General features: G+C 42.1%; 1 non-coding gene across 1 annotated transcript; it reads right to left on the minus strand.

Moving 5' to 3' along the window:
• Positions 1-20,737: 20,737 nt before the first annotated feature.
• On the minus strand, positions 20,738-20,844 carry LOC112084697. Its single transcript, XR_002898358.1, has one exon. It is a non-coding gene; the product is annotated as a small nucleolar RNA R71 (small nucleolar RNA).
• Positions 20,845-24,184: the final 3,340 nt, after the last annotated feature.

Here is a 24,184-nt window from a genome sequence, read left to right on the forward strand (position 1 = left end):
ATTAAAAACTAGAACAAAAACCAAAATTGAAAAAGAAAGAACAAGGGTTCAAGAGACAAATCTCTCTCTCCCGAAAACCTAAATACTTAAAAGTATTCTAAAACAATAAGAGCATATGAGGTCATACGAATTAGGGTTCCTAAAACATGTATTTATGGGGTCTAGGGTTCCAGAATCAAGGCTGAGAAAATGATATGGGCTTCAGAAATGGGCCTTCGGTTTCGGAGTTGGCTGGCCGTGGTCGGGATGTGTGTGACCGCGGAGAATGGATGGCTGGCCGCGGTCGGGGGGTTGTGACCGCGGAAAATGGCTTGTTGGCCGCAGGTGGAAACGCTTGCCGGCTGGTTTACGGGACATCTTGCTCTTTGCGTATCTTTTGATTGAACCGTTGGATTGCCAAGCTGTAAAGTGGGCTGGAAAGCTGATACTTCCATCTTTGAGATCTCCAAATTTGAGCTGGATCAGACGGTGAGAAGGCCTTTAATCGGGGGTGAACTTCTGATGGTTTGACTCTGAGCTAAAAATCTGGTCTTCTATCCATTTTGTTAAGCTTTTCCCTAAGTTTCCTGATGAATCTGGAGGATGCAGGATAATATGCAAAACCGCAAGAGAGATAAGGACCTGTTGAGGACCGCAATTTTCAGTCACTTCTTCTTGCCAAATGTTGTTGCATAATCCTTCCTCCTTTGTTGTAAACAGCTATTCCCCCAGACTTAGATTCTTTCCGGGAATCAGAAAATGATCTCCAAAACCACATAAAATCGAACTCTAGTTGCCTTGGGACTTAAAATTCGACGTCTCTAAGGCTTTTATTTGTTTTCCTTTCTTATTTTCAGTTTTTGTTTTTTTTGGGATAGGAGATGCCTTTTAAAGAGAGAGAGACTAGAGGACGAGATTGTACCAAAATTTGAGATTTTTCTAAGGCAAACTGAGCTTCCTCTTGTGTTGAATCCTTCCGGGAACTTTTCCGGCAAATCGCAGGTCTCTGTCTTTGGTGACTGAAAACTGCATCGTACCTCTTTCTCTCCAACGTTTTTACACATATCTGCATATAAGACAATAGAAAACAAGAGTGCATGTGGTTTGAAAGAGGATTGGTTAAGGTGGGGAACTAGCTAAAGATGAACTAGCCATTCAGGATCAACAGAGAGTGGTAAAAAGAATAAAGGAGTCTTGAATGTATGATTCGTTTCCCTGGTCTAATGCTTCAATGAGAAAATTAAGTCCAAATTAAGTCCAAATAAAACAGAGCTAGTGTATTCCTTCATCTAAATCGAAATCATTCAAATTCCTCTGGGGTACTTCGTTTCAAATGTGCTTAGCTACCGCCTAGTCTAATCCTAAATCATGAATGAGCATGTCACTAGGAACAGTCTAAACGCACACAGTCAACTATCATATATTTTGTTTTGAAAAACGGTTTTGAAAAACTTTAAGGAAAATGCAAAAATTGTAGATAATGCAAGACTCATGAAAGAAAAGTGTTTAGAAAGGGATGAAATCCTCCCCCAGACTTAAATCACACTGTCCTCAGTGTGAAACAAGTCGAGATTGGATGATAAACATGCATAGATAATCGAATTTGGTAAGGCCAAAGAGAACTTACCTGGATCTGGGGTGCTGGTGGAGATAGACCAGATTCATTCGAAGAGGTTTGGGAAGGTGATAGGTGGTGATGGAGGGTGGTGGGAAGTGATGAATGAGGTGGAATGGGGCTTGGTGAGGTGGAATGAGGTGAAGTGGGTGATTTGGGGTCGGGTTTCGTCTCAACGACCATGTGCCGCAGTCAGAGGTCACGCGACCGCGGCAAACCGGTGCTCGGCCGCGGTCAGAAAGACTTGGGCGCGGTCGAGGAGCTGTTTCCCGCGGTCAGGATGCCTGCAACCGCGGAGGCTTATATCGCGGCCTGTTTCCTGCTTCTCATTGGTTCCTGCTGGCCCGAGCAGTCAGGGATCATCCTTCTTTTTCGTCTTTTCGGTTTTTTGATTTTTTTGGCTTTTTGTTTTTTTTAAGAAACACCTGAAACTAAGAAAAAGAAAAAGATCAAAAGAAAAAGAAAGAAAAATCTTAAAGAAAACAATACCTAAATGGGTTGCCTCCCATTAAGCGCTTTTGTTTTAAGTCGTTTAGCTCGACTTTGGTGTTGGACGTGGCTTAGTCCAATGAAGACGATCTTGTCCTGAGACAAGTATTTTTTGACATCTCCTTGCTTTGCCTAGCAGGTTCTTCGTCACTCCAAAGCTCTTCTTCAAACTCTTCTATTGCAGAACGTTTTCCTGCTTTACTGTTATATGGGACAGCTTCTGTGAAGACATCTTTGTCGATATTAACTAATGAAATCCTCCGGTTTGGCCAGTCCATTATAGCTCCGAAAGTTGCTAGAAAAGACCATCCGAGAATCACTGGATGTGTTGCGTCTCTTGTTTCGACAATGTAGAAGTCGACAGGCACGATGCAATCTCCTGTTCTCAAAGGAATGTCATGAGCTATTCCTTGAGGCGTTGCATTGGAATCATCAGCTAGACTAATCTTTGCTCTAGTCCTGCGCAGGAGTTTAATACCAAGTCTCAAAGCAATTGCCTTGGACATCATGTTAAGACAAGCTCCAGAATCACAAAGCATGTTTTTAAGCATTTCACCTCTAATAGAACAAGAGATGAGGAACTGACCTGCATCTTCAATTTTGTGAAGTGTTCGAACAGGTTTACCTCTTCTGGCATGATTGAACAAGTCTTCTATTTCAGGGATTGATTCCTTGCTCTCACAGAAGTAATGGCCTATCATGAAGTCCTTGCAAGCTCTGGCAAAGGTGATTCCTTTAGGTTAATTTTGAACTACATCATTGAATTCGTCAAGCTTTTCCTTGCTGATTTTGTTGGTATAGTAGCTGCAGTCTTCGAGTCTTTGAAGGTTAATGAATAAATTGCAGCATCAGGTGATGTCCTGGGAAAAGTCAGGCCTCTGGCCCTCCCAAAATAGGTTCGGATATCCTCTTTTGTCTCCTTGCTGTACCTAAAGAAATCTTGCAAACAACCAAGATGCCAATTATCATCGAAACCTGTATAAAGAGGGATCAATTTCAAAAACTTGTTGAATTCAATGAGTCTTTCCCTGGAGATTGGTGCGCTTAATTCCACTAATTTTTCTGGATTGCCTCCTTCTATGAACAGACGATAGTCTTCGTCCTCGAGATATTGTCCTTCATATTCATCTTCATATGCTAAGACTATGTTGCAGGGAAATACCTCATCTTCGTCTCGAGATTTTTTGGAGCTGATGGCGTACACCGTTTGCTCAAGAAAAGGAGTTTTGACCGTCTCAGCAGGTGCACCAAAAGAACATTGACCTGTAAGAATAGAAAAAGGCTGAAGCGAATCTAACCGACTATTTGCCGCAGGTGGAGGATGCACGATCGTGGGTGGAGAGTGGTTTGCCGCGGATAGGAGGCTCACGACCCCGGCTGGAGGGTGGTTGGCCGTGGTCGCGGGAGTCGCGACCGCGGGAGAGAGACTCCGAGATGATTCAGCTGTTTCGTCTTCTCCTTTGCCATCTAAACTGATTTTTGGATTTTCCAACTCTATTTCCTCTTCTTTTAGGTCAAGATCTTCGATGGGAAACGTCGAACCGTTTGTTTCACGTCCTTGCATAAGCTTTTCGACCTTCTCTTCGACTTCATCAAGGGCATAGACTACTTTGTCCACGGTTGAGTCGATTTCTTCTGCTTTGTCTTGAACCTTGTGTACTCCATCCCAAATCTCTTCCACGTAGGAGTAGGTTTGGTTGTTGTGGTCGTTAATAGTTTCTTCTGCTTCATCGAGCTTGACCTCTAAGGTGCGGATGTTTCCACTGGCTTTGCGAATGCTAACTTCGTTCTCTCCGACTCGTCCTTCAACTGCTTTTATCCTCTCCTTGATAGTCTCAGCATCTTTGTTTGCTTGAGTCTCGATGGTTTTAACTTGAGCAGAAAGATCTTCAAGCTTTTTGTTAAAGTGAGTTGACATGTTGTCAATTTTCTCGTGAAGGGCGGTTCTTGATGCGGTTTGAGCTGCGATTAAGTGCATGACCACCGTTTCTAGTTGACTTAATCGGTGACTGAGCTGAACGTTTTCATCTTGGTGAGGTGGATGACGAACAGGAGGTCTAGGGTTTACCATTGGAGGCACGTAAGGCTCGTTCAGGAACGTTCTGTAGTCTTCGATTCGAACTTCTTCGTAGAGATCGCGCAGGTACTGCTTCTCTCTGCGTCTGGTGGCTTGCGGAGTGTTGTAAAAACTTCCCTCATAGTAGGGATATCGATTTATAGGATCCATTGCTTCGAGAATGGAAACAAAATCACCGAAAAATGGAAATATGCAGAAAAAGGGGTTCTAGAGTCGATTTACCAACCTTTCTTAGGGTTTCGCAGAAAAGAAAACGCGTGCCTTCCCCGGCAACGGCGCCAAAAAACTTGATGTGGTGTCTGTGTGGAGGGTGTCAAGGTTTACCCTAAATGAAATCAATAGCCGCAAGTGCACAGCTGATCGATTGTAGTACTTAGGGATCAAATCCATAGGGAAGGAGGATCTTTCCTGCAAAAGCCTTCGAAAGAAATATAAAGTAAGGAAGTATAGAACCAGGCAAGTTTTGTGAGGGTTTTGGGGGTGTGTTTAAAACGTAAAAACGAATCTTAAAGAGAAAATACGGTAATTAAAACGACATAATAATTAAACTTAACGAAAACGAGTAAAAACAAGAAAAACGGCTAAACCTACTTGCTTTAATAAAAATCGATTGGGAGAATGAAAATACTTGACTAAAACTTGAATGAAAATCGGTGTAAATCTATAGGAAAGAAGGCGCTGGGGTTCAGGGAAGTTTTCTCAGGGGTATGAACGATTCAAAACATTGCTAGAGAGTAAATTTGATAAGATCTTAGCTTAAACTTTTTGAACTAGAGTCACGGACGTATGAATACGCCACTGTCGTGATCATAGACAATTATCTCTCTCAACCCTGACCAGTAGGTTTCCACTCTGGCCCTGGAAGAGAAGAGATGCATTATGTTTAAGACTCGTCAGCATTCACAAATCGCCCATAGGTAGGTTTCCACTCCTATGTTTGTTTTGCTCTCCCAAACTAGATCTGACACCGGATGAACACTTTTGTGTCACCAAGCATTTGGATCAGATTGTAGTTCATGACGCTACTCTCATGCAGTAAAAACGAATTCAGAAGAAAATGTTCTAAGATTCGGCTCAATAACTCATGGAATCCTCATCGAACACATATACCCCCATCAAAAATCCCTTATACCCAACAATAAAACTACTCAATCATGATAAACGAAATCAAAAACATAGTATTAAATACTAGAACAGAAACCGAAATTAAAAAAGAAAGAACAAGGGTTCAAGAGACAAATCTCTCTCTCCCTAAAACCTAAAAACTTAAAAGTATTCTAAAACAATAAGAGCATATGAGGTCATACGAATTAGGGTTCCTAAAAAATGTATTTATGGGGTCTAGGGTTCCAGAATCAAGGCTGAGAAAATGATATGGGCTTCAGAAATGGGCCTTCGGGTTCGGAGTTGGCTGGCCGCGGTCGGGATGTGTGTGACCGCGGGGAATGGATGGCTGGCCGCGGTCGGGATGGTTGTGACCACGGGAAATAGCTTGTTGGCCGCGGGTGGAAACGCTTGCCGGCTGGTTTACGGGACATCTTGCTCTTCGCGTATCTTTTGATTGAACCGTTGGATTGCCAAGCTGTAAAGTGTGCTGGAAAGATGATACTTCCATCTTTGAGATCTCCAAATTTGAGCTGGATCAGACGGTGAGAAGGTCTTCAATCGGGGGTGAACTTCTGACGGTTTGACTCTGAGCTAAAAATATGGTCTTCTATCCATTTTGTTAAGTTTTTCCCTAAGTTTCCTGAAAAGAGTCTTGGAACTACAAATACTAGAAAAAAATAATAAAAGTACTTAAAAACAATAAAAAACATAGAAAAAGTATTTCAAAACGATCCATAAAAGTGGTCAAAATACGGTGTTATCAGAAACTCGTCAGATCCCGGAGTCCATCGTGGCGCGCTCCATCGTATAGTCTCAGGACTGATGCTGAAGGTAAGCAAACTCTGTGGTCCTTGGTGCTAGTACAACACTTGTAAACAAATCTGTATGGATCAAAAATGGTACGAGAGATAGTGTGATCTCGAGAAAGATAAAGTAAATCATACTAGACATCATAAAGTAGAGCATCGGATGCAAAATCAAATCCTACAGCCTATAATATGGCTGCTATGGTGCTGTCAAAAGCAGTAGATGCATCCTCGCATCCATGTAGATAATGCTTCACCTTTACCATGTTCTGTGCAATGATCTACGAAACCAGGCAAGTCTGGGGTGGTCAAGGAATGGTATCTGAAGTGTAATAAGCTCGGACTTGAGGACACATGATGTGGGTGCAGTGGGCAACATAATTTTTACCATAGACAAGCTGCAAGTGCAAAGCAAACGCAGTAGTACTTAGGGATCGAATCCACAGGGATTTGTGTATTTAGGACTTCTAACTGATGCTAAAAACAATCGTAAACCTAATCTAATAAAAAGAGGTTTTGGTTTGTCACTAAATCTAATTCTGCAGAGAATTAAAAAGCTGGAAATAAAATCGGTTGAAAACTATATAAAAAAATGGCGCTGGGTTCAAGGTTCATCTTTAGGGTTCATGTTCTAAAACACGAGGAATTCAGGCAAGGATTTTCTATGACTCTGAAACTAGGATAGACACATGTAAGATTACCCAACTCTCGTCACGCTAATCATATAATCACTTGTTCATGGTAATTAACTCTCGCTCTCATGCCAGAACAAGATCATGCTTTGTAGATCGGAATTTATCTCGGCTTACGTATCCTCTGCTTGTAGATTTTGTCTCCTACGACGGTGACGTCCATAAGATCCAGTTCAGGCAACCCAAATACAACACTCTCGTGGCTTGGATTTAACCTAGGATCGGATTCTGGGTGATCAATCTAGAATTACCGCTTTAAGATTGGGATGAATGGGAGAATCATGTTAAAAATCGTTATCCTTTTTTCCTAAAAATCTAGATGTCATTCGATCATGGGATCCCTTTGAATTACCCTTTAACCTAACTAGGTGACTACTCAGACATGGCTGAGATAGACATCATCATCGGTTTAGAACTAGAAAGAAGAAAAGTAAAGAAACAAAAGCTGGAGAAAAACTTCTCTTATTGAAGACAGAGTGGCGATGAAAAGCTCCTACAGATGCATAAAAATAAAACATAAAACTAAGAATGAGTTCTCTCTCAAAGAGAAGAAAGAGGCTCTCTTACAAAAGACCTTAAAATGAGTATTTATAGTGTTTTTCCAAGTCTTTGGCGTCTAGGGCTTGTAAAATAGGTGCAAGAAGTGTCCTGGGCCTTAGTTGGGATCTTTAGGTTCGGACATAGGTGCACCGGGGGTGAAACCTCTTGAGCCACAGTGGGAAGAAGGCTGGCCGCGGGTGAAAGCTCCTGTGCTTGACTGGAGTTGTATTGATCGGCCTTCAGTGCATTGATGATATCTGGAGATCTAACGGTTGGATTGCTTTAATTCCAAGTGTGTTGGAAAGCTGGTTATCTCCTCTATAATTTCTCCAAATTTGGGGATGATCAGACGGTGAGAAGGTCTTGATTAATTGTCAAACTTTTGACGGTCTGAATTTATGCAAAAATGTACTTTTGCTTCAAAATGCACTTCAAAGCTCCAAGTTTCCTGAAAAGCCTTTTAAAACTCCAAAAAATGGAAAACACTTATAAAACCTTTAAAACTGAGTGAAAACACCTGCATAAGATATTGAAAGTGATCCATAAAAGTGGTCAAAATCAGGTATTATCAACACATCCTATGTTGGATCGTGAAAATATCGTGTGTGCAAAGAACTTTTGCACCACTCTCACCGCAGGGTGAATGAAAAAATCTGACTTGGATCTCCCACTGTCATAGATGCCTTGACCCATCTCTCCCCATAGGTCTAAGTCTGGTTCCTCCTCGAGGTGAATGCTGATGGGCCTCAGGGTTGCAGGTCTTTTTCAAGCCCGGTTGTCCGGAGTTTTAAATTTATAAAACCCTAATGTCTGAAAATGCACAGATGTATGTTGTAGGAATAAGTGTGTCGATCCTAATATGCAAGGAAACACAAAACTAGGATAGTAAGTGAAGTTATATACTCATGGGGGTTTTGGGGTTTTTGGTAACGGGAACTAAAACTAATCCTAACCTAATATCTACGGGAAACTAATGCAATGCAAATGAGTTGCTAAAGAAATAATTGAAGGTGTTCGACTCAAACTAAGGACTCTAGACTCATAATGGCCGATTTAGACTTCTCCGGTTTACTCTAATCGATGTCTAAGCATTTCCAATTAGCTTCCGGGCAATTTATCCTTATCTGTTTCTGGGATCTGCATGGAACTGGAATAGGCGTGTGTATGATTAATCAAATCTCGTCATCTTAACCAACTAATCACTTAAATCTGAAAATTAACTCTCGCTCCCATGCCATGAATAAGATCATGCATTTACTACTGAATTTTTCGTTTGCTCACATATTCTCTACAGGTAGCTTTCGACTCCTGTAGCGGCTATGTTCTTTTGAAGCTAGGTATGGATGATCTGATACAGCACTCTCGTGGCTCTGATCGATCCTAGGCTCAGAGAATAGGTCATGAATTTATACTCATGCAGTATAAATAACTTAGAAGAGATGAGATCCAGAATATGGTTTATAAACTTAGAAATCCTAATCGAACATGTGTCCTATCGATGACTCTTTAGAAAATTTACTCTCTGGGACTAATCAGACATGATGCAGGAAATAATAAAACACATGAAAGAATGCATAAGATGAAATAGAATAAACAGGAGGAAGAACAATGGATCCAAGGAATAATCCCCTTCTCCATCGCCTAACCCTAAGAAAACAAAGTTTGGTGGCTCAAAAACTCATTACAGGAGCACAGACCCGAATAGGGATGCTAAGAAATGTATTTATAGGTCCTAAGGTTTTCCAGGTCTCATTTAGGACTGCTATGCAGAGAAAAGACGAAATGGGCATTGATGTTGGGCATTGTGGTTCAGCATAGGTCCACCAGAGGTGAGAGTCTTCCGCGACTAGTGAATTTGGTCAACTTGTTTTCCATGTATCTTTTGATTGCACTGTTGGATCTTTCTGATGTAAAGTGCTATGGAAAGCTGGTTGTCTCCTCTTGAATGTCTCCAAACTTTGACGGTGAGAAGGTCTTCATTTGAGGTTAAAATCTTGAAACTACAAATATAGAGAAATCATAATAAAAGTTCATAAAACTGATTAAAATTTTTGAAAAAGCATTTGAAATCAGTGGTGAATTGGGTACAAATACGGTGTTACCAACTACCCCAGACTTAGACATTGTTTGTCCTCAAACAAAACAAGATCCAATCTGGTAAAATATCATCAACATAAATCATAGGGAACTGGAACTAAAAAATATCAGTAACCATACTTCTAGACCTCAATTAGACTGAAATAAGGAGTTAAGATTTCACCACCAGGAAAAAAATCCAAGTCTGAGGGAGTTATAAGGAGAACCTGAAGAAAAGAGATCAGAAATGTTAAAGCAAGAAGAATGTGACTGGCAACTGTGGATATCAACAACTCCATCCTCTTTTACTGTTTTGCATAATATCATGTCTCTCGAGAAAAGGTAACTTTAAACACATCAAACCTCACCATTGAAAAGCCCTTGAATACCTAGCCTTGGATGCCTTGTTAAAAATTCTCCATTTTAAGGAAGGTTGACCAAATTTAATGAAGTATTTGACTGAAATAAATAGGAATGGTGAAATGGGCTTTGATGTTGGGTCTTGTGGCTCGGCATGGGTCCACCGGGGAAAAGAGTGTTCCTGGGCAGGTAAAATGCTTGTTTGCCGCGGGTGAGAGTCTTCCGCGACTAGTGAATTTGGTCAAATTGTTCTCCATGTATCTTTTGATTGCACCATTGGATCTTCCTGATGTAAAGTGCTATAGAAAGCTGGATGTCTCCTCTTAAATCTCTCCAAATTTGAGTTGGATCGGACGGTGAGAAAGTCTTTATTTGAGGTTGAACTTCTAACGGTCTAACTCTGAGCCAAAAATGTGGATTTCTTCCGTTTTGCCATCTTTTTCCCTAAGTTTCCTGGAAAGAGCATTGAAACTACAAATATAGAGAAATCATAATAAAAGTTCCTAAAACTGATTACAAACATTTGAAAAATCATTTGAAATCAATGGTGAAAATGGGTACAATACGGTGTTATCAACTCCCCCAGACTTAGATTTTGTTTTTTTCAAACAAAATAAGATCTATTCTGGAAAAATATCATCAACTGAAATCAGAGGGAACTCAAAAATATCAGCAACCATATGTATAGACCTTAACTACAGACAATGCATCAATCAGATCAAGTCTACAAAATGCTCACCAAAATACCGACATCACTAATACGTTAATCCGTCATGCAAAAGTCCACACTTAGAACTAACTTCCAGTCAAGTAGCTTTTAACATTCATTCAAGGTTTCAGTGATTCTCATCAAAAGGATATTAAACAAGGCATTCAAGGCTAGGTATCAATAGGATTTTTAGTGGTGAGGCTTGATGTGTTTAGGGTTAATTTTTTCTGGAGACACATGATATTATGAAAAACAGCAAGATAGGATGGATCTGTTGATACCCACAGTTTCCAGTCACATTCTTCTTGCTTCAAGATTTCTGATCTCCTTTCTTCAGGTTCTCCTTATAACTCCCAGACTTGGCTTTTTGTCCAGGTTGTGAATCCATAACTCCTTGAGTGAATACATATTACCTTTGCTCAAATGATTTCGGCTTCTAAGACTCTTTAGGCTCTTGGTTTTCTTTCCTTTCTTTATTTTTCTCTTTTTTTTGTTTTTTTTTTTGGGAAAGGGCAAACCGCGATTTTACTTAGTCTTAGGGAGCACAAAAATTACCTTTAAGAATGAGTTTTCTGAGGCATCATGAGGCCTGCTGAGGTTGCATTGTACACTTCCTTCCCGGTTTCATTCAGTTCTTCTCTTGAGTGACTGAAAACTATGTTGTTCTTCCCTCTCCGGCGTTTTTGCACATATCTGTCGACATAGACTTAAAAAAGAGAATGAATGAGGTTTGAACATGAAGGTTTGGGTTAAGGGTAAGGTACCAGCTAAAGATGAACTGGCCATCTATAACAAAGAGTAGTAACAATAAGGTAAATATGTCCTAGATGTATATCATGATGCCTTCTTAAAACCATTGATGAGAAAATTAGATGTCAAGATTAAATCCAAGTAAAATGACCTAGTATATCTTGTCAGAAAAGATCTCTATGAATAGAAGTCCTCTAGTGGAATTTCGTAGTGCAAGTACTCTAGCTACCGCCTATTCTAGTACTAAACCTTGAAAAAGCTTTTTATGAACTGATGGTGTAGAAGTAGACAGGTTGGTTATCATCATTGATTTTTTCATTATTCCCTCAAAATGTATTTGACCTTTGAAATAACTTTTTGAAACTCAAAAGACTTTTGAAAAGCTTTAAGAAAACCAAAAAAATGAAAAATGTTATAGAAAAATGCAGAATGCAAGGGCTCATACAAGAAAAAGTGGTCAGTAAGGGATGGAATCCTCCCCCAGACTTAAATCACACTGCCGCCAGTGTGAATTACATCAGGCAAGGATGAGAAATAGAGTATGTAAATTTTAAAAGATGAAGGAAAAGAAAACTTACCTGGTGTTGGTGATGGGTTGTGAGGTGGTTGTGGAGGTGGTAGGATGTTGAATGTTGGATGGTGGTTGATGTGGAGTGGTGCTTGATCAAATATGGACTGATTTGAATCAAGGTAGAGGTGGAAGTGGCCAAGGGTGGCCAGACTGATGCTGGCCACGGGCCATGGTTTCACAGCCGCGACAAACGCTTCCTGGCCGCGGATGAACCTTTCTCGTCTGCGTTCAGCTCCTTTTCTTCTCTTTTTATTTTTTTTCTGAAGGCATACTAAGACCAAAAAAATAACAAACCTTCAATAGAAAAAGAAAGTTAAAGAAAAACAAATAAGTACATAAATGGGTTGCCTCCCATCAAGCGCTTTGGTTTATAGTCCTTAGCTAGACTTTGCAAAGAAAAAAACTTAGTTCAAATAGGATCTTGTCCTAAGACAAGTCCTTTTTGAAATCCTCCTGTTCTCTCTTGCAGGTTCTTCATCACTCCAGATTTCTTCTAGTTCAAATGCCTGAGCTTTATGCTTTTCTCTTTTGCTCTTAAGCGGTGTACCTTCATAGAAGATGTCCTTGTCGATATTTGCAAAAGAAACTCTCCGGTTAGGCCAATCCATGATGGCTCCAGCAGTTTCTAAGAAAGGCCATCCAAGGATAACTGGATATGAGTCATCTTTGGTCTTTACTATGTATAGATTGACATGTGCTATGCAATCTCTAATTCTTAGAGGAATATCTCGGTCTATCCCTCTTGGGATTGCACTTGAATCATCTGCTAAACTAATCTTTTTCCTGGTACTTGAAATGTGCTTAATGCCAAGTCTCAAAGCAGTAGCTTTGGACATCATGTTAATGCAAGCTCCATAATCACAAAGAATATTGAGGAATCTTTCACCTGTAATGTCACAAGAGATAAGAAATTGACCTTTGTCTTGAACTTTTTGCGGAGTTCGAACTGGTCTTTCCTGTGGATGGTCTGGTGCCTCAAATGCATAGTAAGAGTCACAGTAAAACTTTGCTGCATCAAAACAGATGATTGAATATATGTAAGGCATTTCAATCTTCCTAGGTGATTCATCCTCCACATCTATGACATCTGGTTCACTTTCTTTGATCATCATGCATGGTATGTGAGAGTAATGCTCCTCTGGATCCTCAGGGACTTGGTGTTGCGAGCTTAGGAGGAAAGGGCGGTCCTCCGCGGGTGAAGGCATCGCACCCGCGGTAGAGATGGGTCTGGCAGTGGATGAAGTCCTCGTGGCCGTGGTGGGGAGCTCCGAAAGCTTCTCAGATGCTCCTTCCTCTTGCTCAACCAGGATGTCTTCAGTGTTATTTGGGATGTCCTTTATATGATCTCCTGCATCAGAGTTGGTTGATTCTTCTTCTTCTTGTTAATTATGGACAACAGAATTCTTCTTATGATTCTCAAAGATCTTCTTCACCATAAGGGTTGTGTCTTCTTGGCACTTAGAGATAATTTATATCATAAATGGTTTCCTTGATCTTGTGCTCAAGCTTGCTTAGGCGAAATTCAATCTCTTGAAGTTCACCATCTGTCCTTCCTCTGTACCATGAAGCAAACTCATTGGCTTCCTTTATCTCTAGCTCTGCAGCTTTGGCATCGATGAACCCTTGAAGGATATCATACTTCTATCTTGGTTTCTCTTCCTCAAAAGCTTCTATCTTCTCTTTTGGCGCAGAAATATCCTTTGAGTGCAGCTCTTACAGCGATTTGACATGGTTGGTGAGAGCATCGATCCTGTTGTAAAGGGTGGCTTAGGTGACAACTTGGAATTCAAGGTATTGATATAGCATAGCTTCTAATTGATTCAGTTGGAGCCTAAATCAATCAGTCTCAGTGCTCTGATGCAAAATCTGATGAGGTAAGGGATGAGATGGTCTACAGTTCACCAGGTGTGGCGAATAGGGCACATCTCGGTGGCTTGGAGTTCGCGAGTCTCCATAGTGGTGGTTCGGATGAGGGTTCCGATCCAGGTGATTGGAATCATGCCTGAATGGTGAATAACATGTGCATGGAGCTTCACACAGGTTGCAAAACCTATGCTCGGGATTAGGGTTTCTTCTTGGATGATTCATGCTTCAAGGATTCTGAAACTAGGGCAAGCAGAAGAAAGAATAAGCAGAAAAAGAAAAAGCAAGGGTGTTTATGAGTTTGGTTTACTTCCTATGGTGTTTTGGCAGAAACTCGACATATATATAGTCATCTGCGGCTTCAACCTCTTGGGTTTAGACCTCCAGCGACTAAAATCTTCCCCGGAAACGGCGTCAAAAACTTGGTTGGTGGGCCTAGGGTTGCTAATGTTTTTGCAAGTCCATTGGTCCGAAGTTTAACGTTGCCGGGATCTGCAAGTGCACAAATGTACGTTATAGGACTTAGGGTGTCGATCCACTGGGAAGATGTCTAATCTGCAATAACACCAAATTAGGAGAGTAAGCAACATCATAAACTCATTGGGGTATAAGGTTTTTGGTTATGGGTCTTAAACTAAACCTAATATAATATTTACGGAAAATAAAATGCAATGCCAATGAATTACTAAAAGAATATCTCAAGGGTGTTCGAAACATAGAAATCCTAATCGAACATGTATGCCAATCGATGACTCTTTAGCAACTTGACTCTCTGGGACAGATCTATATGATGCAATGAATGATAAAAGACATAACAGAATGCAAAAAATGAAACAGAAAAGTTAATTAGATAGAAAGGCGAAAGAACAATGGACCCATGGAAGATTTCCCTTCTCCATCGCCTAACCTTAGAAAACAAAGTTTGGTGGCTTAAAATCTCAGAACAAGACCATAAACCTGTTTAGGACTGCTAAGAAATGTATTTATAGGTCATAAGGTTTTCCAGGTCTCATTAAGGGCTCCTCTGAAGAGGAATGGCAAAATGGACTTTGATGTTGGGCCTTGTGGTTCGGCATGGTTCCACCGGGGGTGAGAGTCTTCTGGGGCAGGTAAAATGCTTGGTTGCCGCGGGTGAGAGTCTTCCGCGACTGGTGAATTTGGTCAACTTGTTCTCCATGTATCTTTTGATTGCACCGTTGGATCTTCCTGATGTAAAGTGCTATGGAAAGCTGGTTGTCTCCTCTTGAATGCCTTCAAATTTTAGATGCATCGGACGGTTAGAAAGTCTTTATTTGAGGCTGAACTTATGACGGTCTGACTCTGATTTCTTCCATTTTGTCATCTTTTTCCCTAAGTTTCGTGAAAAGAGCCTTGAAACTACAAATATAGAGAAATCATAATAAAAGTTCCTAAAACTGATTTAAAACTTTGAAAATTGAAATCAATGGTGAAAATGGGTACAAATACGGTGTTATCAGTCTCCCAAACTGATGCATGGACCTTTCCTAGCTTTATTACTCCTTTTGAGGTAAAAACTAGTATTATCAATGTGGATAATTATCCTTTTGGATGTGTGTTATTCAAGTGTTTCTAAATAGGTTTGTTATTTGCAGCTTCTAGATTTTGAGGCAATCCCAATGCTTAAGAGCAAATACAGAGAATATGTTAAAAGGGAGAAAGGGGTTGTCTTTGGATGTACAAACAAAAGTTCCGACCAATCACATTCAAAGGTTTGCCGACTAAAGAACAGCATCGTTAGCATTGATGCAAGATCGAACTCTGTCGAGGAAGACAAGAAAGAGCCAAGAGAAGGACGTGAGAAAGAAGACTCCAAGAAAGAAGTCTCCGAGAAAGAAGAAGAGACAGAGGCAGAGGCAGGGGAAAAGGCAGAGGCAGAGGCAGATGCAGAAGTCAAAGAATAAGAAGAAGTGAGAAGAGAGAAGGTTAAGGGAGGTGAGCCTATTGAGAAGAAGAAGGCGAAGAAAAAGTAGACGGTGTGTAAACAGCAGTATGAGATTAGACGTGCAAAAAAGGGAAGAAATGGAGATCAGGTATTTGTGTTTGAAATCTATGAATATTTGGTAATATTACTTAGGTTAATCTGGTAATACTCCTTAGGTATATCTGGTAATACTGCTTAGGTATATTTGAGTAATATTACTTAGTTATATTAGGTGATACTAGTTAATTATTTTTGGTAATACTACTTACTTATTATAAGTAATACTACTTAGTTATACTTAATATTTTTATGAACAAGAAGAAGCTCTAGAAGCTCCAGAATCTTGGAAAGCTCCAGAAACTCGGAACCGTCCCAAGACGAAAAAGGGTGCAAAGAGGGGAAGTCCAAACACAAGACAGATGAGATGTCCGGCTTAGATGCAGCCTGATGTTGTTGGTTTGAAATTGGTGTATCTGTTCTGGTTTTGCTATGTGAAGTACACTTTTAGTATATCGGTTTGATCTGTTTGAAATTGATTTTGTATATCGGTTAGTTTTTTTCCTCTATCCAACTATTACATCACATGTGGCTAATTAGAGGATTAGTCCGTAAACCATCCTCATCTGGCTCGGTATGATAGATTTGGGAATAAATAATGTCTCGTGCACGGGCTCCTCTCGCAAGACTATCAGCCCAAACATTTAAAGATCTAGGGATATGGGATAGAGTGAACTCCAAATACTTCTCTCGCAGGGTACGAAAATATTCCAGTTTTGAAAAAAGGATGGCCAATCAGTTGGGAATTCAGTCATCCTCAGTAGGTCTGAACAATCTTTTTGGAAGTGAACCGAGGTCATCTGTCTGTCACTAAAGCAGGCCATATCTCAGAGGAGGCTATCCATCTCGGCGTGGAGAGCCGAAAGGTTTCTATTGCATCCCTGAATTCCAAACATCTCTTCTCTTCTGCCATCTTTTAAACTCGATCCAAGGCCGCTAACCGGGCCATGATCAATCAAAGAGGCATCAATTCTACATCTCGGCCTTTGCTGAATCTCCGGAAGAGATGTTGAGGCCGGAGGCGGTTGTGTTGTTCCTGCGTCTTGGTCATCATCGTCCATAGGTTGATTCGCAATTCTCCAACACTCAGCTTCCACCTTCGCTGTCATCATAGTATCCCCTAGGGAAATTTCTTTCCCTTTAAAAATCTAGTATTTTCTAGCTTTCCAAATAAACAATAGGATATAAGGATACATATCTTTTTCGAGATCTGTAATTTATATCTCTTTTGATTTCCCAAAAAAAGGAAACTCATATTTTGGTAAATAGATGTACTTGGGAAGAAGCCTGAAGGGACAGAAAGTCTGATAACGCACAGACTTGTAAAGCCGGGAGACATAAAAAATAAGGTAATTTATGGACTCTTCCATATCCCCACAACGGGGGCATCGATTATCGGAGCCTAGATGTTGATATGTAAGATTCTGACAAGTAGCCACACATCCTGAAAGGACTTGCCACATAAAATGTCTCAATTTTCCAGGTGTGTAGACTTTCCACACATGACTCAGAAAGGCCCTTATACTTGGTTCTCTCATCACAGCAGCTTCTTGTTCGAACTTTATCCTTCTAATCAGATCATAGCCTGATTTTACAGAGTATAACCCTAACTTTGTATGATTCCATGCATAGCCATCCAAATTTCGATTACGGGTTGGCCTCAACCCAAAGATAAGGGTAACATCCTGAGGTTGGAAATATTCTCTCAGAAAGGGAACATCCCATTGTTTCGAATCTGATATGTCTATATTTTACATCATTTAGAGTGCATTTTAGAGTCCTCATTATGTGTTTTCCCCATGTAAATTGAGTCTTTAGGCATGAAAATAGGATTTAGGGCTTGCATTAGGTCCCAAAGAGTTTTGCATGTTTTGAAGTCTTTATCAGGTGCTTGGGGAGTCATTTGGAGCCTAAGAAGAGGAGCAGAGAAGAAGACGGTGAAGAAAAGGGTCAAAAATGGTGAAAACCGCTTGGAGGAATCTCTCGGCCGAATCGCTTACCGGACGGCAAGAAACCTCGGCCAAAATCCTTACCGATCGTTCAACCTCGACCAAAAAGCTTACCGATCGCTCAGCACCGACCAAAGTCCGTACCGATCGACCAAAGTCAGCCTGGGTCGAAGATCAGGTGTAAATACCGCGGGTTGAGTTTTTGGCCGAGGCGAAGGAATTTTTACGACCAAAAAGCTTACCGCGGTACACAGCCCTCGGCCATTTTCCTTACCGCGGGAAGCTTTTCTCGACCAAAATTTGTCCTTGTCCGTGCGTTTCAAAGATCAGCAATCCGGGGAACCATCCGGTCCGAACCAGTTGGCGGGGTCTTCAGCAAAGTTGGAGATAATAAAACAAAGATCCCAGAACAGTTGGAATCATCCAATTCGGACCAGTGGGGAGAAAGATACAGCTTCCGGAAGATGCACCAACATTACGCGCATCCGAGAACCGAACGGTGGAGTACAAAGATCACGGCGGACGGAACCTTTCCGGACCGAACCAGCTTGCCCGGTCTTCATCAAAGTTTGAGAGCTTTGAAAGACCTTTTCAGAACGGTTGGGATCGCTAAATTCGGACGAGTGGTTTGAAAGATAAAGTCTCCGGAGTTCACACCGGTCCAAACAGCTTATTTCCCGGTGATTCCAATGCGGTTCAAAGATATGAAATCCAGGAAGCCTTCCACTTCCCAAGCTCCGACGGTTTCTTCACCAAAGTTCGAGTTTATTGAGTCACCTTGACTATGAAACTGGTCTCAGAGCATTCGGAGTCGTGGGTCGAAAGTTACTGCCGCCGGAAGGCGACATGGTCGATACGGGCCCAAATATGTTGCGATACGCGCTAAGTGTTTCTTCAGGGCTCGGCATCATTACCTCGACATCAGCCAAGTCAAGGCTCATATTTTGGAAGTATCCTGAGCTAGGCCTCGTATAGATACCTCGGCACGTTGGGATCAAGGCATGCACACGTAAGAAAGGAGCTGGAAACGACTAAGTGTTGAACATGCACCTCGGTGTAGCGACCTCGGCGTGCATGCCGGACCCTATTCTCCCGAACCCCTCGACGTCCAAGCGCCTCGGCATTTTATCCCGAGGTCCATTGTCACAAGCCCAGAATCAAGAACAAAGCTGCTCAAAAACACACACGTGAAGATGGATCAAAGACTAGGGTTCATGCATGTTCTTGCCGTGTTCTTCACGAGATCTTCATTTGGATCTGGACTCACGTGCGCTCCTCGACATGAAGACCTCGGCTTCACTCTCCGACACACCGTGGCACTCACCCATCAGCCCAAGAACGCGGTTCAGTACCCGGTTTGTTCCGGGCTGACCCGCGACACTTTACCTTTGCTATATATACATTTTGAGACTAAAAACCTAATCATCTTATCTCTTATCTGTTTTTAGCTTCAAGAACTTGCCTCTTTGGTGAAACTGGATGATTCTAATCCGATATCTCGCTTTTGCATGAGAAATCTTGTTCTTTCTTTATTTCTTTGATCATCTAACATTAAACTCCTCATCATGACCAGCTACACGTCTTGCAAAGGACTTAGTGAGCTCGTTATGATTAGTGAGTAGTCGTTTAAGCGGCTTTAGACGAGTAGATTAGGGTGCTTTCAAGGTAGATTAGTGGGTTTAGGTGTCTAGTCTTGCATGTTTCATTCTTTAACCGACGAGATCTCTAGGCTGGATCCAAGCACATCACTTGAGGTTCAGATCTGAGACATATCTCGCATCAAAAGTGTTCGTAGAAATGTCTGAACCACTCGGTTATGGGTTTAAGAGTCTTTCATCACGAGAGTGATAGTTCGTTCTCTTAAATGACATTTTTGAACTGATTCTTATTGCTGATTGATTCGATGCTTCTCAAAAGACATTTTTGGTATGAAGGAGGATCAGTTTAGATGCTTAATACTTTCATGAGAAGATTAACATGCCTTGAGTTCAAAGTTAAATGAAACTGCTTGATGTTTTGATACATTAACCAACTAGTTGAACTTGGAAGCATCCGAGTCAAGTATCTCGTCTAAAGTTCCTTGCTTTATTACATATTATCATCATCTGAATCGTTCAGTTATTATTTGCATCCTGTCTCTGTTTAGATCTAATCATTTGCTTTACCTTTCATGCTTAATCGTTTGTTACTTAGCTTAGTTCAAAACCTTCACCTTTTGTCTTGACTTAAATGAACAAACATCATAGTCTAGTGTCTCGTTGACTTGTCTGGATTGATACCTCTTTGTGCTACTTCGACAAAGGGGATTGATAGCCCTGAGTCCTATAAAAGTCCTATCTATCAATTGGCGCCGTTGCCAACTTGTCGGAGCATTAGTCTTTTGTTTGTTCTTGAGTTCAAGATTTTACCTTTCTTTGTTTTACTCACTTCTTTGCAAGTTCTTGTGTTGCTTTCAGGTGCATGAAAACCAGGTCTCGGAGCACAGAACCGCCTCTACCGTACGACGACAACATCAACCGGATTGAGAGGCGAGCTCGCGAGAGGGAACGGCATTTTGAACGACTTGGAATGGCAGAACAGCAAAGGATCGAGCAACAGGCTCACGACGCCGAACACCAGGCTCATGCTAATCAGGCGCAGGCAGGCAGGAATGAACAACAAGCTTATGTTAACCAACAACATGGTCAGAGGAACGAAAGGCTTGCTCAGCAAAACCAACAACAAGCTAATAGAAACGAGCAACAAGCCCACCATGTTCATCCGCCACCGCCACAAGCTCAGAGACAACCTCCTCCGGTCTTTGTTGGAGAGAACGACCGAGCTAATGCGCACCAATACCGAGCTGGGATTCAAGCTCCACCGGTTCAAAACAACAACTTTGAAGTTAAAGCTTCCCTACTCAACATGGTGCAGAACTCAAAGTTCCACGGTCTAGCCGGAGAAGACCCTCTTGAGCATCTAGATCAGTTTGATCGGGTTTGCGACCTAACTAAGATCAATGGTGTCTCGGAAGATAGCTTCAAGCTACGCTTGTTCCCATTCAGCCTCGGTGATAAAGCTCACCAGTGGGAAAAGAACCTCCCGAGGGGTTCTATACAAACCTGGGAGCAGTGTAAACTGGCGTTCTTATCAAAGTTTTATGAATATATCAGGCTAAGCTCAGAAACCAAATCTCAAGCTTCACGCAGCACAACAACGAGAGCTTTAGCGAAGCTTGGGAACGGTTTAGAAGCTATACTAACCAATGCCCACACCACGGCTTCTCAGAGGCATCCCTCTTGAGTACTTTATACCGAGGTGCACTCCCCAAGATCAGAAACCAACTCGATACAGCTTCAAATGGAAATTTTCTTGGGAAGGAGATCAATGCGGCAATGGAACTAGTCGAGAACCTAGCCATGTCTAATGATACTTATGGCGACGACTTTGATAGAGCAAACCGTACAGAGGGCTCTGGTGAAGAACAGCGTATGAAAAAGGATATCAGAGAGCTTCAGAGCAAGCTTGACAAAGTTCTGATGGCGACTCAAAAGCCAATACACTTTGTAGGCGAGTTTGATGAGCAAGGGCCAAGTTTTGATAATGTAAACGAAGATGGTCTAACTCAAGAGGAGCTGAACTACATAGGGAACCAGCAGAGGTATCAGCGGTTCAACAACTACAACAGTAACCCAAACCTCTCATACAGAAACCCAAATGTAGCTAACCCTCACGATCAAGTCTACCCTGCTCCGCAACAACAACAAAGCTACGCTCAAAAGGCTCCTTATCAGAATACCTTCCAGCCCAAGCAACAGTTTAGTGGGCAACAGCACGGCTACACTCAACAGAATCAAGCAGCTCAGGGTAACAACTTCACCAGCCAACCGCAGCATCACAATTTTCCACCAGGGTTCAATCCGCAGCCGATGGGTCCTCAGCGACAGCATCAGGGAACGGGTCAGAATCAGATGGGAAACGACGTCTGTGGGATATTACAGCAACTGTTACAGGGTCAACAGAGAGTTGAGAGCCAGCACGCGACAATGCAGCAAGATATCAGAGAGCTTAAGCAGAATCAAGCCTCTACATCATCCCGAGGCCCGGCTTTACCAGGTAAACCGGAGCCAAACCCCAAGGAGTATGTGAACGCCATTACATTGAGAAGTGGTAAAGAACTACAAGCTCCAACGCCTAAAACTACGCTCATTGAGGCCAATGAGCAATCAGAGGGGGAGGCAGCCTCAGGTGATGCGTGTAAAGAAGCGGATTTTGAGAAAGAACCGATCAAGGACAAAGGAAAAGAGGTGGAAAAGACAACTGAGCTTGAAAAGCCATACGTTCCACCACCACCTTACCAACCCAAGATACCGTTCCCAGGGCGTTTCAAGAAGAAAATCTTAGACAAAGCCAAAGCGGTCTTTGAGAAACACTTGGAGAACACGCAACTCACCTTACCCATTATAGATGCTTTCTTAGCTATACCACAGCTCGGGAAGTTTCTAAAAGATGCGATCCTCAACAAGACAAAGGAGCTCCAGGGTATGGTAATACTGAGCCATGAATGCAGCGCCATAATACAAAGGAGGTCTATACCAAGGAAGCTATCCGATCCGGGCAGCTTTACCTTACCGTGTGCTTTAGGTCACTTGAAGTTCTCAAACTGCTTGTGTGATCTAGGAGCTTCTGTGAGCTTAATGCCATACACGGTGGCGAAGAGATTGGGATACAAAAGTTACAAGCCGGCCAAGATTTCTCTTATACTAGCTGATAGATCGGTTCGCTTACCGGTGGGTTTGCTTGAGGATTTACCTTTAAGGATCGGTGAGATAGAAATCCCCACGGACTTCATAGTTCTTGAGATGGACGAGGAACCATTGGACCCTATCATCTTGGGCCGACCGTTCCTAGCGACCGCAGGAGCCATTATAGATGTGAGAGGAGGAATGATTGAACTACACATCGGTTCCGAGCATATGAAGTTCAATGTGAAAGAGATGATGAAGAAACCGACTATTGGAGGTCAGGTTTTCTATGTGGAAGTGATGGAGGAGCTAGCTGATGAGCTCCTGGAAGAGTTGAACGCAGAGGATCCGTTACAAGTGGTCCTTACACGTGAACAAAGCGAGCACGGGTACTTGAACGAGGAAAGCGAGGTGTACAAGCAACTTTTGGACCAACCGAAGGAACTTGGAGCTGAGGCTAGGTTCTTGGAGCTCAGAAAGAGTGGCCTCGACATTTTAGACAGCGAGGGGTCCATGGAAACAGAGGAGACACCTCGGGATATCATGGCCGTGGCAACTCATATCAAGGACGATGGTAATCCGCGCGAGAACAAGGAAAAGGCCGAGGAAGCTGTTCCGGGCCAATGTAGCTTTGATACCGATTGGAATGAGGCAGACGCTCCACCTGTTGAGCTCAAGCCTCTACCAACAGGGCTCAGGTATGCGTTCTTAGGCTTGAACTCCACTTTCCCTGTGATCATAAACGATAGTTTGCTTGAACATGAAGAACGTGCATTGCTTAATGAAATCAAGAAATTCAGGAGAGCAATAGGGTATTCCTTGGCCGACATAAGAGGAATCTCTCCTGATATATGCCCTCACCGGATCCACCTGGAGGACCAAGCCATGTCCTCTATTGAGCACCAACGTCGCCTTAACCCGAACCTCAAAGAGGTGGTTAAGAAGGAGATACTAAAGCTCCTTGAGGCAGGGATCATATATCCAATCTCTGACTCTCGGTGGGTATCACCTGTGCACGTTGTGCCCAAGAAAGGTGGTATCACGGTGGTAAAAAATGATAAGGATGAACTCATAGCCCAAAGAACTATAACCGGCCATCGCATGTGCATTGACTATAGGAAATTGAATTCCGCATCAAGAAAAGATCATTTCCCTTTACCATTCATTGATCAAATGCTTGAACGATTAGCCAATCATCCTTACTTCTGTTTTCTCGATGGATACTCTGGATTCTTCCAAATACCAATAGATCCAAGAGACCAAGAGAAAACGACATTCACTTGCCCTTATGGCACTTATGCTTATAGGAGAATGCCTTTCGGTTTGTGTAATGCACCGGCCACTTTTCAAAGATGCATGATGCACATTTTCTCTGATCTAATTGAAGAGAAAGTTGAGGTGTTTATGGATGATTTCTCCGTATACGGTTCCTCTTTCTCCGAATGTCTTGCTAATCTTTCTCAGGTTCTAAAGAGATGTGAGGAGCATAGGCTTGTATTGAACTGGGAGAAGTGTCATTTCATGGTACAAGAAGGCATTGTCTTGGGGCACAAGGTATCAGAGAAGGGAATTGAGGTAGACAAGGCCAAAATCGAGGTAATGGTGAACCTACAAGCTCCGAATTCTGTAAAAGGGATAAGAAGCTTTCTTGGGCACGCTGGGTTCTATAGGCGGTTCATTAAGGATTTCTCCAAGATAGCTAGGCCTTTAACTAAGCTATTGTGCAAAGAGGTGGAGTTTATCTTTGATGAAGAGTGTGAGGAAGCGTTTAAGAGGATCAAGGAGGCTTTGATCAGTGCACCAATTGTACAAGCTCCCGATTGGTCTTTACCTTTCGAAGTGGTGACTGATGCATCTGACTATGCCGTGGGAGCTGTC

This window comes from Eutrema salsugineum, unplaced genomic scaffold (genome assembly GCF_000478725.1).
Source record: "Eutrema salsugineum unplaced genomic scaffold, Eutsalg1_0 scaffold_4, whole genome shotgun sequence".
Lineage (NCBI taxonomy): Eukaryota > Viridiplantae > Streptophyta > Magnoliopsida > Brassicales > Brassicaceae > Eutrema > Eutrema salsugineum.